Here is a 16,885-nt window from a genome sequence, read left to right as displayed (position 1 = left end):
TTTTCAGGTATTTACTGAAATGTGCAAACAGAAACAGTAATTCAGTGTAGAAGGCAGAAACAAGAGTGTGTACAACACTAACAAGATTTAAAGTCCATATGACTCCACATTGCTTTAATATTGCTGAGGTTCAGGCTCTAGGGTGGCCAACCCACATACAAATAGGTCACACTGAGTTGTTGCTTTAATTGTAATTACAGAATCAGTCAGCAAGAGTGTCTTCACCTGTCTAGACATTATTTCATTGACAAAATCAATTCACACTGCTATTCTCCAACAATACGGTCAGGTTTATTTCAGCTCTAGCCTCTTCCTGCGATGCAGACCTTATAATGGCCACAGCAAAAGTTCACTTTCTGACTTCTGAAGCTGCCGGTGAAGAGCAGGGTGATCCATGACCCGTCTTTAAGTACAATTTCCTGTAGAAAAAGAGTCCCCTAATTTCTTTTAAATCTGCCATTAGCTACCATAAGCATGACCGGCCCGTTACCTTTTGTTTGGGCTCCCTTGAAACCACTATCTATTAGGTGGCTCAAATCAAATTCCTGCAGCCTGAGTTTAATAAGAGAATATTTTTGCTCTTATGTTTTAACCTTGTTATCCAATATCCTGTCTTTTTAGTCCTGTGTGTGTTTTCAGCGCAAAGAGCAACCCTGCTACAGAGAGTGAGTCAGCCACAGCACAGACCTGCCTCTCGTAGCACAAAAGTTCAGACGTGGACCAACAGCTGAGTGATACTCTGCTGCACTGGCACTGAGTAAGTCAGACCAGCTTAATACTGACCAAGCTAACAGTGAATTTTTCAGTGTGTCTGACTCCTGTCTACAATAGATTAACAATAACAGGGTGCTTGACCATTAACAGGAAAACACAACATATTAATTTCTTCTTAGTTAAATTAATTTTATGCATTAATCAATTAAAAGACTTTTGGAATATGAATTATTGCAATAGGTAAAAGAAAACTGATATCAAATTGCATCTGATTTCAGTGAAATCTATATAATCTGTCTCCTGGGTGGAAAGTTAGCATTTCCAATATGCTGTTTTTTAATGAATGATGAAACGTAGACTTAATATTAATGGCAGCACACTTTTAAAGTTCGAACACTGAATTTTCAGTGTTCATAAAGATGTATAAAACAACATTAAAAAAGTCAGAACCAGAGTTAGAGAGCACTAAGAACTCCAAGATAGGATGCTGAAGCAGAGGGGAGTGAGTGAGGGGGAGGCAGACCACTGTACATCTAATATTGCAGACATAACGGTCATGTTACCGTCTCGTTTACTGTACTTCCCCATCTCGGGAAAGCTCTACCTCATATCTGCACTGCCTCAGACGCTGTTTGGGAGACTTTTAAAATAGAGGAAGCGGGAAAACAAAGCGCAGTCTGAGGACAGGGAGCGCAATCTTGAAATGGAAAACTGAAATGGGGAAAGGGTCTCTAGCTGAAAAGTTATTTGGATGATAGCCTGCATAAGAAAGAAACTGTGTTTGGTTTCTCATTCAGAGTCACCAGCAGGGCTCATTGTGATAAGAAAATAAGTCTAATGTTACCTGATCTGGTATAATGTGGACCAATTACCACTCCATTGCACTTCATTACAGGACTGTAATAGGGCCAGGGGTCAGTGCTTGAGATGGAGTGGCAGAGGAAAATTGAGTCGTCATTGATAATATGATAAAAACTGACAGTGAGAGGCCCCTCCAACAAATTATTGAAATTTACAGTTGATAGGGAAACACTATAACCTCATTTGGTAAGCAGCTGGCAGGCACTTGTACAAAGCAGGTCCTCTAACACAATGAGAGGCTTATGGAGGGAGAGAAATCCAAAACTATCACAGAATAGTTTTAGAGTCTTGCTTATTGGCTTCTGGCACGGTGCGCACACGTATTCAGTTTTTAGCATTTTTTTGTGTCTTTAACAGGTGGATTGTGGAGACTTTGTCTGGAATGACTTACCTCTTTAGTTTATGCAGCTACAATAATATGCTAACAAAAAAATAAAAAAGTCTCGAATAAACACATCAGATCTAGCTAACATTATTTCCTTTCGCTTTCCACAGCTGAAAAGAGAAGCGAGCAGGCTGAGAAAATAAAAATCTAGGTTTCTGTAAACTTCAGTGTTCTTGGGAGAGGTATGGGAAACCGTTTGTTTGCCTCGGTTAAAGTCCCCTCCATTTGAGGTCCCCTGAATAAATAAATCAAATAAACTACCGTCAGACATACATTTTCAATCCATCAAGGTAATCAGATTCTGTTTACCTGAATGGGAACTATTCTAAAATGTTATTAAAAACTTAAATGGAGTTTAGGTGTGGAATAACTAGGCGCTGGAAATGATGAGCAAACAGCGGGATAAGATTCCAATTACTATTAAACAAGCATTGCATTGACTAGTAAAGAGGAAAATAGCTTTGACATTTTCCACAGCCGGAGCTCCAACCTGACAGGCTTTGTCGTTGGAGAGCACAACAAATTCAATTCATAGGCTTTAAGACATGAAGTAGTCAAAGCTTTCTTCTGAAATATTACCTAAAGGTCCATTTTCAATTATTTGACCAGCAGTCAACATTTGTGTTTGTAATTTAATAGACACTTTACATGGAATAATTGTATATATTTTAAATATCATAATATTCAAATAATAATATGAATATATGTAGTTTTAATTTGAAAAAATACTGCAAGATATATATGTTCAAAACACATCTTTTAAACTTGCCATAATTCTCCCGAAGCAATTACAATATGTCCTAAAATTAAGAATTCAACGAGGCCTTGAAGTCATTACCTCGTGCTGAAGGAAACACAATTTGTGAATCATTTACAAGACCAGTTAAGTTTATCTCACATATCTAAATAGGCAATATATTGAATGCATGCTTCATTGATCAAAACTGTTGTGGAACAACTTATCGAGCGGCCATCTTTAACTAGTATTTAAAAGATCATTTTGCTTTCATCTACAGTCTGTACTCAGCTGAAATCACTTCAACGTGATAAGACAGTCAATTTGGATGTCAGCGCTGGCTACAGTAATCACGCTGGCCACTAGATAAGTGTGACTTTATTTATTTATATTGAGCCCTGTGCGTGTGTAGTTGAAGATAATAGTTTCATTTTCCTGAGAAAGTTTGCCAGCTGCCCTCATTGTGGAGTAAATGTGACAGATTTGTGCTTCATTAGGATTCATCGGGCTGACAAAGATGGATTCGTAAGATGAATCAAAAATGGCAAACGCGTTATGCAGGAGTCCATGAATGTCTTTACTTTTCTTATAGCAACTTTAAAGCTTGAAATTTATAGATCTCGGGTGACAGCAAAGGAATAAAGATGAACATGAACTCAGTTGGTCAAGAAACAAGAACTCAGCACAAAAACATAAAAACCCACATTTTTTAAGCACGTTTCTCAATATCTGTACAGTGACGGTTCAAAGGAAGGAAATATTCTAGCAGAGATACTCTAGATGAACTTTTATAATTCGGTGAGTGCCTTTAGAGAGCAACACTTTTACAGAAAGGGTTTCAAATTGCAAAGAGACAAAAGATAAGAGAAGAATTTGGAGAATGTAACTGGTTTGTTGTGTTGATATTATTAAAGCTTCTTTAAAGGCAACTCAAAGAAGAATCTATCACGGGTTAAACAAAGTTAATAAAGCGTACATTACAGTTAATTTTATGCCAGAAGTTTAAAGTTGAAATTGATATAAAAATGTCACTGGATGACATTATACTTGCTTTTACTGGTAAAATGAATTTTCTTCATATTTCAGATATTTAATAAATAATATTTTAATTAATTTTGTGGTGATAAAATAATCAAAAAGAGTTTAATGTGACTGTTTTATAGTAAGAAATAACTCTGTTGCCGATGTCTATGTGATTCAAACTACCAGCTGTAACAAATGTTTCCACATCATTTTCCACATTACCTCATGTTGATCATGAAACCTCCATTAAACTCATTTCTTGAATTGCTTGCAATCAACAGATGACCGGGTCAGCTAACAGTCTACTTTGCTCCTTTTTGTTCAAAGCAACAACCTGATGTATTACTTCAGTCTTATTTTTTGACACAATTCCTTCTGTTTAAAATGTTAGACCTTTTGTTGTGTGACATGCTCCATGTGTAAATTGGTGGATTTTTAAGTGCATCAAACTGATCTGTGTCCAAATGTTATCTATGGCCTCTGAGAGACTATCATTGACTCCCATTGTTTTGCTACTGACCACGTATAACACTGAGAGGCAGGGCTTAGAAAAAAGTTACACTGTTTCGTTGCATATGACAAGAGTTAGAGCCGTACTGTTGAAGGATTAAGGGATATTAGGAATATTTAATGGCATTTTGCTTTAACTGTGTGCACTGGAGGGTGGCTGCTGGGGATGTTAGACAGCAAAGGTCATGAACAAAATAGTGGAAAAAAGTAGGACCATAAGGCAGCAGGAAAATGTTACTTAAATACAGATTTGATGATGACATTGACTGCAAATTTGTTCAGTTACAGCTGGTACAGTAGCCTGGGTTAAGCAGCACTCTCAAGTACCCTTTCAGAAACTTATAAAGGTTCCTTCACAGTTCCAGTGTGAACAGCCTATAAATGGATCCTTGTGGATCATTTCTTAGGACCTTTCAAAATATCACCAAACCTGTGCCTGGGACTATTATGGTAGTTTTCTGGATGTCACCTGAGGGGTCCCTAAAGTGCTACATATAGAGGAGCTGTGAAAGGGGCCTCTAAGAAGATTTAATTTCTTAAATATAAGTTCCTACTTACAAAGATATTGCATGACAGAGTCTGTTATTACCAGCAGTGTGAGAATAGCACAAAGAGTCTGCACTTCCACAATAAAGCACAAGAGGTCAGAGTTCCACTACAAATACTATGAAATGCCTCAGTGCGGGCTCCACGGCTACTGTATGCCAGACATGTACTATTCATCGTTATCACGAAGGCCATTGCCTGAAAGATGTCTGGTGAAATAGGTTTGTCTAAAACATCATTACAAATCCAATTAATACTGTCATTAGACTAGATGAAAAGAGTGACAACATTTTACAGATTGGAATTATTTGAAATTACCAAAAGCTGCACACTGTACCAGGTAGCAGTGTAACCGGTATGCGATGGTGAAAAGTAGATGTTATCGAAGAAAGGGAACGCGACATGCTTTACCGTGTGCTGCACTGGTATATTACACAATTATCAGACTGATTCAAAATAGTAGTTATAATATACCGCGCTTTGATTGCCACTAGTAATAGCATGCCATTTTTAAAATATCTGACACAAAGATTTAAAATAAATAAAATATACGGCACTGTAAACTGATATAGTCAAAGCCTTTTTATGCCTTGTCCACACTGCGTGACATATTTGTGACCAGCACAAAAAAACAACAGAGTGACCTCCACACCATGAGAGGGTCCACGGGAGGATGTGACTTCCAGGAATTTATAGTTAACGGCAACCATAGCTTATGACAGACAACATTGTTTTTGACACATTTTGATAAAAGAAATATTATTATATTGGATTGTGGCACTTGCTTGTTTTTAATGCATTATACGGTGACGTGTGAATGCAACACAACCAAACACTTAGTTTTTCATATTTGTACAGCAGACTAAAAAAAGTATGGCTCATACTGTTGTGGTTATGATATCCCTTTAGTAACATTTTAATATTTTGTTATAGCATTTCATATGTATTCTTCCCGAGTGTAAGAAAAACACTAAAAGTCATGTGTGTGAGACAGATGCTGAGTAACAGAGAAACAAAGCAGACGCAATGAAGACTCATGACTCAAATTTGCAAACAGAAAGCTCGTAAAGAAACACTCATCAACTACAATTACTTAATTTTGAAGCCAGTTAGCTTATTGTCTCAGTGTTTTTGCTGTATTGCAATAGATAGTCTGCATTTTTTACACCAGAGATGCACAGCAGCTGACTCATTATGTTATTTACCATTTTTAAAACACATATTTCTGGTCTACTAAGTGTCACATGGGAAAGCATTAATGACATCTATTCTGTTCCAACTAATCTGTTGTCTTGTTTGGCTGTCAAAAAATGCACTCCACCTAGCACGCCATTTTGCTTCCGTCAATGACGACATTGACACTGAGAGGATTACAGAGTAAATCAATAAACACTACTGCTTCATGAATGAGCACAAGTCTCAGTGAACTGATACCTTCACACCAGGTTAGGCCTATTTACCTGTGATTCCAATCCACACAGCGATCCCAAGGGCCTCCTCTCTATAGTGGAGATTAGATGTCACCACACTTAACAATGAGAAGACACCTCACTGCTCTACAGCACAAATCCACATTGTGTTGGTCAATCGGCAGGTTAGCATCACCTCCATGTTTAAGCAGGGACAGACAGAGCAAGTATGAAACTACCTCGATATAAATGTCGAAGGTATCTAACACCACAAAGACTTTGTCCCCTTTTCTCTCTCTTGAATAAGCTCACTATCTTTGGTGTATTCTGGTTAGCAGCCTTAGCGATCACGCCATAAATGGGTGTCTTCAACTAGATATTCTTCACTTCAACTTTAGCAACTTCATGTTTCCATTTTGAGTAGAAAAGTAGATCTCTAACTTTAAGCAAATCGCACGGGACAAGAAGAGGCAAGGCTGCCGACCAGACAGACGAGCGTTCCACTCTCTAGCTTTTAACAAGCATAGTAATACATCAGTCAAAAGCAATAATTTTACTATTAATGAAATTCCAATTTGCCTTCAGTGCATTTCACGTTGACATTTTCCACATTGCAACAGTGCTTTGATAAAGTTTTTAAAATGCAAAAACGCATCTAAGAGGCTAAAGACCAGCCCGGGTGTCAGCGTGCCTGGCAGAGGACTATGGTACTTAATTTTTATCGCCATATGCCCGGGGCATTGGAAGCCTGAATGTTAACATTGGCTCCATTTTCATTATCATCGTATGATTATGGATTTTACTGCATTTAGCTGATAATACAACTAGGAGCTCACCTTAAAAGAAGTTGCTCGAAGGTTTCATTTCTGCCCAAATGAAATTTTCATTTGACAAACAAGTATAATTAGGCTGCACTTCTTGTTCAGTGTCAGTCTGTTTTCTGATTGAACTTAGACCAATTTGCTGCCACTAAATGAGTTTGAATAATTTCCATTCTGAATGTCTTGGGGACATTAGCTTTAGGAGTGCTAAGTGGCAGCATGCTTTTTGAAGTTGCTGATTATTTGATGCCACCCCTGTCTACCTATACGTTTTTGAGCTTACTTCAAAGTTAACAAGGGGGGGAAAAAACCTCTGCATAGCCTACCTTGGAGTACAATGAGATTTTGAAAGTGTTTTTGGCCAGGTCTGGGAGGCAAAGTGAAAATTACTTTAATAAGTGTGTAATACACTTCGTTAGCTTCAATACTCTTTGCTTCTTCACTTTATTTCTTTCATGTGGCCACTTTTATTGTACTGAATGAGCAGATTTGTTTCTGTTGAAACTGTACACCTAATAACTAATATTGCGATATCACTTTCATTAAACCGGCTAATTATAAATTAATATATTATGAATTATGAGAACTGCTACAGCTGGCTCTCATACAGCGCTTCTGTTATTGATAATAATGTGAAACACTTCAGTATCCATACTGAACAAGAGCTAGAGCTGTTAATATATCACATAGCCTTGTTCTCTTAAAAAAACATTTGTCTTTGATAGCACAATAACCTTAAATTTCTAAGGTGACAAAACTGTGGGAGATGACTTATATCACTGTAAAACTCTGGAGCCAAAAGATGAGAAACAGCAGAGCAATATGCATGGTAGGAAAAAAAAAACGGGGTTATTTTCCCCCTAATGGATTTTGTAGATGACCTAAAATCTGAGTAACAGCTATTTCGGCAGGGGTAATCCAGTCAACCTCGAAAAAAATAAACACCAATGTGCAGCAAAACTGAACGAGAGAAATGGAGTGAATAAAATGAGTGAGGGCAAAAGAAAGAGAGGATCACAAATAAAGCTCAGTGTGGGATTGATGAGAGGGAATGGGGATTTTGACAATGTGATTAAGTAATGGCTTCAAAATATGGAGGTAAGGGTAAAAAGGGAATAATTTACTGAGTATAAGAGCGCTGCATGTCAGTAAAGGGTGGAATTACATTTCATTATCATAAATAAGGAAACCCAAACTGTATCTTAGTTATGAGGAGTTTACAAGCGAGCGAGCCAAAGACTCAACCCCAGCTCCTCCAACGCAGCTCTAAATGTTTCTTTTAGAGTTTTTTTCTTGGTTTCATGTGAAAATTTTGGTACACCGACAGCAAGTGTGTCGCTCTGAATGGTTTGACAATGACAAACATTTAAGTATATGAAACGACTGTAAGGTTCATTTAATCTAGCGATATATATTTTTTACATTAGAAAGCACAAAGGAACAAATCCCATTGGATTATAATATTAAATCTATTTTCTGTGTGGTTCTGGGTTGCTAACACAGATCTATCCACATTTGAAAAGTGGCACAAAGTAACACAGCTACACACAAAGCAATGGTGGTTTACAGCACACAGGGCTGCTGAATGAACTTGACAAAGGGCCCGCGTAATGCTTTGCAATTGTCTCAAGACGGAGACACCAGAGACTGCAAAACATCTGTGATTTATTTGCGTCGTACTCATTTTTCCACGGAAAAATAAAACCGCTCCAAACTGCACAAGCTGACCTACACAAAGATACACTGCGGCTTTGTCAGTTCTCACACCAATCGTTCAATGAAACTCATTAGAGTGGAATAAAATGCAGTTCAGTTCATTCACCTTCTAAACAAAGACATTAATGAATAAACAACATTTCACCAAACGCCAACATTAAGCTGTTTTTTTTCTTTCTTTTCAGACTGGAATCAAAACATCTGTGAGCAAGTAATGATGCAGTAATGATCGTTTATTTGCACAATTAATTAGTGTTTTGCACTTTGGGTTTATTTGGTGGTTTCATGTCATTTGTACTTGTCCTAAATATAAAAAGCTATCTTCATGACTTATTCATAACCTATTTATACAATTAAAAGTATATGACATACACTGCCAAAATCAGTACTATTTGTAATATACTGAGAGAGGACATTTTTTTGAGTTCTTGCACAGCTTTCCAAATATAAATCATGCAATAACAGTGTCACTCTGCCCATCATTAGCCAAAGTCTCATTGGCTGAAGCACCATGCAACTCTCATAACGAAGTTGGTGTAAAAAAAGAAAAGGAAAAAAAGAAGCCATTTTTAACACTACGGCACCTCAGAGCAAAGAATTTTAGTCAGCATGGTGAAATTTTATGCAAGAATCTCTGTCTAGTGTAATTCTATGCCAGAAAGTGTTGACTTTTACATCTGCCATAATGATTACCTGAAGCTCCACTGTGTCACCTAGACAGGCAGTTTGCTACTGCTTTCTTCTGCCTGGCTTTGAGATGTTCCTGCTGGATGCCAGAATATATGTCATTTCTTGAATAGGCACTGCAGCTCTTTCCACATAAAGTAAGTTCTCGTCACCTGGAGAGAACTAAAACACACTGACAGTGTGTCATCTATGCGAATTTTGCAGTCATACATGCAGACATTTCTGAATCAGGTAAAACACTGAAAAGTAGTGACATACTTAATATCCAACTACCAGTGTTACATATGCATGTACGTTTTCTGTTTTGTCTCCACTCAGAATAATATTGGGTCACGTTCACAGTAAATACCTAAATTGGCATCTCACAAAAGCCAAGACCAAGCTGTATGTTGTTTATCACAGTTATTCTCTGAAATCTGAGCTTTCCTAATAAACTTTTACAACTACATTATACATCACCGCACCTTTGCATGCTAACTACAGTGCAAACAAAACTTTTAGAAGTAATTAGAGCAAACTAGAGATGATTTTTCAACTCCCTCAGTAAGGATTTCTAAAGATTAAATCTCTCTTAACCCACTCCACAAACACAAACAATGATAAAGCCAAAATCTGATTCTGGTATCTACAGCCCACAGTTTCTATCCCTATCCATAAGAAAGCTGCTTAGCTTTGGCAGCTAGCACACATGTGCATTGCTCCACTGGTAGCTGAGCACAAAAAACCCAAAACAAAACAAAAAAATCATCATCTGAGCTTACTCATAACTGAACTGTTAGGAGCTCAATAAATACATAGAAAGAAACAATGGAAATGATTTACAGTTGTAATTACCAAAGGCCCCAAGATCCAACAGTTTTAAGTAGCCTTTTCATCATTAATAGGAGGGTTGGTCATATGTTATTGCTGCTGGGAGTTTACACAGCTTCAATAACTATCGAAATTCTCCCTCTATTCAGATCTATGGCTAAATCCCAGGTGAGTGACAGGTGCCAGCTACAGGGCTGTTAGGAGAGAGTGTTTGTTGATATAACCGTGTTTTCCTCTCTTTGAGCGACTGATCTGCAAAGGTACACATAAAGGCCCTCCTTCAGCAATGTACACAGAGCACTTCGAAAGGAGTACATAAAAATGCCCCCCCCCCCCTCTTCGCTGCAACATTAAACAGTGTGGAGGGGGAGTGGGGGTGTGCAGCAGGAGTCATGGGAGGAGGAGGAGGTTTGGTGGGGGGGACTCAAACAAATGCTGGAGAGTGGCAAGTTTGCATTTGCCCATACCAACAAGCTCCTATCTCATTAACAAACCGCTGAAATAAAAGAGTGCTTTTTTGGCTCACAGCTATAAAAAAAATTATCATAGTGATGATGTTCCTCAGCCGTCAACAGAGCTGTGATAACGTTGTTTGATGATGACTTTCCCATGAATGTTAAGCAGCCGCCGCGGCAGAGGAAAGGAGCTTATCAGCGCCTAATGCCCATCTCTAATTCCTGCCCTTCTTGAACTAGCCATTTTCTAACAGCGTTAACTGTCAAATTTACATCCCGTCTTAATGCCACTAAAGAGTACGGGGGATGAAGAGTAAATGACAGCAGTGTAATGAGGAAGGCAAGGCATTCCTTCTTCCACTTTCTCTCCTCTTCTCTTTCTCCAAGGAGAAGGAGATTTCCACAATATGGGGGCTTTTTTTGCCATGATGCCGTGATGGAGAGCTTACCTGTGAACTTACTGCAGGTGTGTGTGAGCGTAATTAGTACTGAACTCTTTTGTGAAGGAAGGGAGGAAGAAAGAGGAAAAAAGGAAAGAGACAAAGAGAAGAAAGAATTCATTCTTTACTGTAACACAAATACAAGGCATCTAAAATATTCTAACAATGAAGCACATGTGGCTTCAATAAGCAAATGTAGAAGAGCTGCTTGAGAAGCTAAAGGTAAAAGAGATTGACTTGGACCAAAAAATTGCCAACAAAACCCTTATTTTATTATGACAAAAGAAGACCAGCAGGGCATATTTAGAAAACAACATGATTAGAAATCACTTCATATGTTGGATTTCCAGTGTATTCTTAGGTAGACATCCTCCCATCAGATCTCGTCCACCAAACCTCTTTTACATGTTTTTATCCGACTTTGTTGCACAGTGCACATAACGAAACAATGCAATGAGTTACATCAGTATTTTGATTCAGTTCATTTGTTATCTGGGAAATAACCACTTTAATTTCCTGTTTCTAAATTGCCATTTGTGCAATAAGTCAATTAAAATTTGAGAACTGTGCAGGAAACAATCACTTCTGACATTCAAACATAGCAATAGGAAAATTGCCACAGCGTCATTAGGAAAACAAATTTAGTTTTAAAATAATAAGCGATAACCTTTGTGATATGTATGTGTATATATGCATATGTATGAGACACTTAAAAACATACATACAGGCTTTTATACATATGCTATCATCGTGTCTGTCATTTCTAATTTCTACATCCTGGTGAGTATAGGTCTCCTTCACCATGGAAGCCTTTATATTTATGCATAGTTTTGCCTCTTTCATGCAAATGAGACAAGTTGAAAGTTTTCTAATGTTTGCATGTAATTTAAGATGGCATTTAAGCCTCCTACCCTAGATGCTATCATCATAATTAATTCATCAGGTAATATTCCCCCATTATTTCAAGACATTATTTTATGTCAGGGTAAATAGCTCTGAGAGCATGCTAACTATTTCGATATAAATACAACGCTCACTTCTATGTGTATTATACAGTAGATTTTAAAATGTGGATATTTAAAAAAGACACAACTTCAAAAATGAGATCAGATGTGCACTGTGTGTTTGCATAAATTGTGATTTGCTCATATTCAGTGAGGGGGAATGCACATTTAATATTCAGTCTTCACTCTCAGACAGAGGAAAATTGGAATAAAGAAAAACAGAAGAGAGGTTGTACCTTCCATTTATGCTGCTATAATCAACCATGCAAGTGAACCTATGAATATGTAGTCCATTTCATCTGAGGGGTCGGACTCTGGTAGGGCAGGCCAGCAAAGATTAAATCTCAGCTCATCTGATTGGACCATATAAAGATTCAAACCGAGCTAATTTCATGCCGATCTGGCTGCCTCCAGTGAAACTATCCAGAAGGCAAGAGGCTATAATGATTTGGAAAAGAACAGACAACAGATAAATGGTGAAATAAAGTTGAAGGGCCTTCTTACCTTTGAGAAGAAATATTTCAATTTAAATGTATCATTTTATCAGCATAAGGTCCTCCAGCTTTGCAGCTCTGAGATTACACCAATTAAATACCAAATTATGGTGAACTAGCTGCAAATGAACATGTGCTAATGTTTAGCGCTATGCTGTTCAGCATTCAGTAGCAACTAGGTTGGAATCTGGTGCACATCTATAACAACTATTGCCCTGAAATGAGTGAACTGATAAGTCTCATTCAGCTAGAAACACAACCTTAACGTTGCAAATGTATCTTTTTTGTCATTTAGTCATTACATAGTTCATACACAGATTTAATTATACTCAATATTTTGTTCTTTTACCAAAGCTTTAAGCTGAAAACCAAAATTTTACATGCAGTATTTGTACTGTACGTAGGGAAACTCACAATATCATACATCTGTAAAAAAAACACGAACATGGATAGGTAGTTTCTTGTTCAGCTCTTATCTGCATGGTATATAACAACCTGTATTTGTATTTGTTGCTGTAAATTTGGCGTATGCACTCTTTGGTGTGAAATATTTCTGACCAGCAAGGTTTATCGTAAATTTAAGTAAACAAATTTAAGAAACTACTTTGGTATCTGGTGGTTTTTGCAAACACTTTACTACTTTTTTTTTCATATTTGATCCAATCCCTGTATTTCATTTGTAATTAACTGACTAATTAATGATGAAATAGTAAACTGGTGAATTAACATAAAAAAATAAATCTTTTGATCATTCGAGCCAATGTTCTGACCCTACAATGGCTAAACATTTCTGCTCTTCCAGGGGTAGCACTGTGTATCATTATCAAACTCTGAGGTTCCAGCTGATCACCTGACTCTGTTTGGATAAACCAGCAAACATCCAGAGGAAACAGCACTGGTTTGTCGCCAACCCTTCTCTTTCTCTGCACTTTGCTGCTGCTGAGCTCTGCCTTTGGGCACGATAGATTTGACACAAGAGTGCTGATGAATCTCATCAGTTTAATGTGTTTATGCTTGCTAAGCCCTAAAAGCTTATTGCTGTTCAATGGAGTGCTACAAAGTTACCTAATTTCCCCCTGGTCGTCTCTCAGCACGCAGACTCTCTCTGGGTTTGCTGGCAACACAGACTCCCAATAACACGATGTACTCTGCAACCTGTGGAAGACAGAAGGCACGCTGTGTCTCACTGATTTGTGTTATTGGCGAGAGAATAGACCTTGACAGAAATACAGTGAGCGCAGATATTACTGTTTTTTCTACCTTAAATTCAACCCATGACTGTCTCTCTCTTTCCACATTGATCCCTTTTTACAGCCTTTTCACTGTAAGTGCTTTAGTCTTATCTCCGTTGCCCCTACCTCGCCTGTCTCATACTCTAACCAATGAGGCTGGCGGCCTATATGACAGCTAACACCCAGTATTAATTAAAATGTCATGCCTCCAAATCAATATTGTAAAACAGTTCAAACACAACTCATCGCCACTGCTGTGATAAGTGCTTTTGGGTGACAGGTAAGTCCAAAGGAAGAGATACGAGAGAATGGTGTGACGGAATTATCCAGGGAGAACATGTAACATTAAAATTTATGACCCCCCTATGTGTTACTTCATTGCTCACAATTGCAAATTATCCACACTGTCATGAAGTACGCGGCGCTAAACTGACAGATCCATAAGTCAGCAGCAACAGGCCAGGAGGCTTGACGTAAGAACTCTTCAGCCTTACTGCAATGCATTAAAAGTGACTAATACATACTCATTTAAGAAGGGGGCTGTCAGAGGGCAGATTTATCAATGCTACTAAAATATTCCATCTGATTATGTTCATGCAGTCTCGTCTCTATTAGGACAAAAACACAAAGCGGGATGTCAGCTATTACCAAAGTACTTTTTAGAGGACTTCTGTGACACACGGTACGAGCTTCTAGCAAAGTTTCCCTTAAAAGTCAAAAAACCGCAGAACTCCTGTCGCAATATTCCAACTATTATGGAGGCAAATTGGGCTGATACAAAACTTTGTGAGGCCGTACGTGTTCGCACATACTCATTGTGAGACAATGTTCAAAAGCAATGCTCAGGATATGGATAGAATGTGACAAATTCTGTCAGAGTAAATATGGTTTAATAAATGAATTAGCTTCATAAATAATGGCTGTAATGACATTTTAGGGGACAATAAGCCTAAGCGTTGTCAGGAAATAGTTGATGTATGAGTTTCATGCCTCAGCGGTTCCTCAAAATGAATAGGCATGGGAAGATAGCAGGGGCCTGCAACCAGCCTATTTCCTCGAATTATCTACTTGTTGTCAATTTGCACAGTGGAATTACACATGCAAATTGAACTGCCTGCACAAACACCACTTGGAGATGATAAAAACAAATTAACAAAGGCTATAGAAGGAGGATTTATTTCACTGGCTAACCCAGGTCAAGCAATACATGTATTTTACGATTGTGTGTACCCAATTTTGGTGTAATTATATCAGCAAATTATTCTTTGTAATCTTATTATTTTTTCCCCAACCTTCTCCTTACACACATAATTAACTCCCTTCATATCCTCACAGAAAAAAACAGCTTGCCTCTGCATCAGAGTAACACAGTGTAATCTGATTTGGGGTTCATTTTTGTCACCTTTCTGCAGCTGAAGTACAGAGCGAGGTGAGAGGTCGACAGTTTAGTGGCACTGTTTAGTGTAACTGCTTGGCTAAGGAGCAGACAAATCTACACAGTGTTAAAATATATATATAATCACCTCTTAACATCATCGCTCATACTGGGGAGGAAATTAAGAGTCCCCAGACCTCCACGTTTGCTATTAGATATCTCATTTACTTTGTACACACAGTGCTAATCTGCACTAATGAATTCTGCCACACCAAGCCAGATCGAGATGACTTAAAATTATTACCACTTCCACAGATATGCCTTTCCTCATTTGAGGCTCAATTTGGCTGCCTCGCAAAAACAGTCTGTCACAGTAAGATACTAATAATTAGGGTTTTAAGATGATTAGTTTATCTCTGTGCTCTTACAGTCCTGCCTCTTATCCACCATGGCCAAAACTTAATAAGAGGCTCTAAGTTTTAAACAGCCAACTCCAAATTACCAAGAAATGACAGAAATAATGAACTGGAGCACATGCCAGGGAGAGATGGAAACAAGGAGAGGGAGTCAGCTAGAGAGAGAGAGAGGTGGGTGGTGGGAAAGCTGAGAGACATTAATTCAAGTGTGAAATAGAACACAAAGTCTAGTAATCAATAAGGAAATGATTCAGACCTGCAATGCCAAATTTGTTTAGTATTAACAGGACTTTGTGACTCTCATTTACCTTCAGACACTGATGTGCTCATCAGCTTGTCACACATGTAATTAACGCAGCGATTATGCTGAGTGAGCGATGCCAGTTAATGGTTGCATATTTCCGAGGATGAGATAGAGAATTTTTTTCACGTTTTCCATGACATTCAATATAGTATAAGCCTTATCAGTCAGCTTTAATGTGCACTTCATTTAGCAAAAGCAAACTAAGTAACATCTCTCATCTTAGGCTGCAGGAAGGTCAAGGAGAGAGCAAGGTCCCCATCTTTTACTTTTTTTTCATATTACATTAATAGCACAACACTCTTACTGAACAACTTACCAATTATTTATTGAAAACATAGCTTATAGCTCATAAAATATGCACACTCTCAATACCTAAACCCTGAATATAAAACCATGTACAGGCTCACTAACCCAAGAAATGTGTGTTTAAGAGAAAACAACAGACTTCAGAAAGTGGAGCGAGAGAATACTTGACATTTTCTATTGAATCCCCCCCCCCCCCCCCCCCCCCCAATTACTCAACTACATTTTCTATAATGTATTTCCATAGATTCAGCAGTTAATTATTGAAAAAGTGATAATTTTACACTACATCATTTTAATTGAGGAAATGTTTATGTGTGGCTTATAAACATTTGAAGTTTGAGGTAATTGACTGAAGAAAGAAAAACGGAGGTCCTGTAGCTCTCCTCCAGTACAGCACGCAATACTTATGTTTAAACTTAAGGTGTGTTTCCCTTTTAATGTCTGGCTTACCTGAGCACTGGTTTTAGGCCGTTTTACATACACATCAGTGTCACTGGTCTTCCCCATTATGCTACACTTGCATAGCACAGAAAATACAGACTGTAATTTATGTATATTATGGGCCTTGCAATAAGATGCAACCAAAGAGAGTCTAATGAGAATGAGTGTGAAAGAGCAATTTAAGGCTAGATGCCTCTGCC

Source organism: Astatotilapia calliptera, chromosome 13, assembly GCF_900246225.1.
Source record: "Astatotilapia calliptera chromosome 13, fAstCal1.2, whole genome shotgun sequence".
NCBI lineage: Eukaryota > Metazoa > Chordata > Actinopteri > Cichliformes > Cichlidae > Astatotilapia > Astatotilapia calliptera.
The sequence above is the reverse complement of the archived record's forward strand: the minus strand, read 5'-3'. Positions refer to the sequence as shown.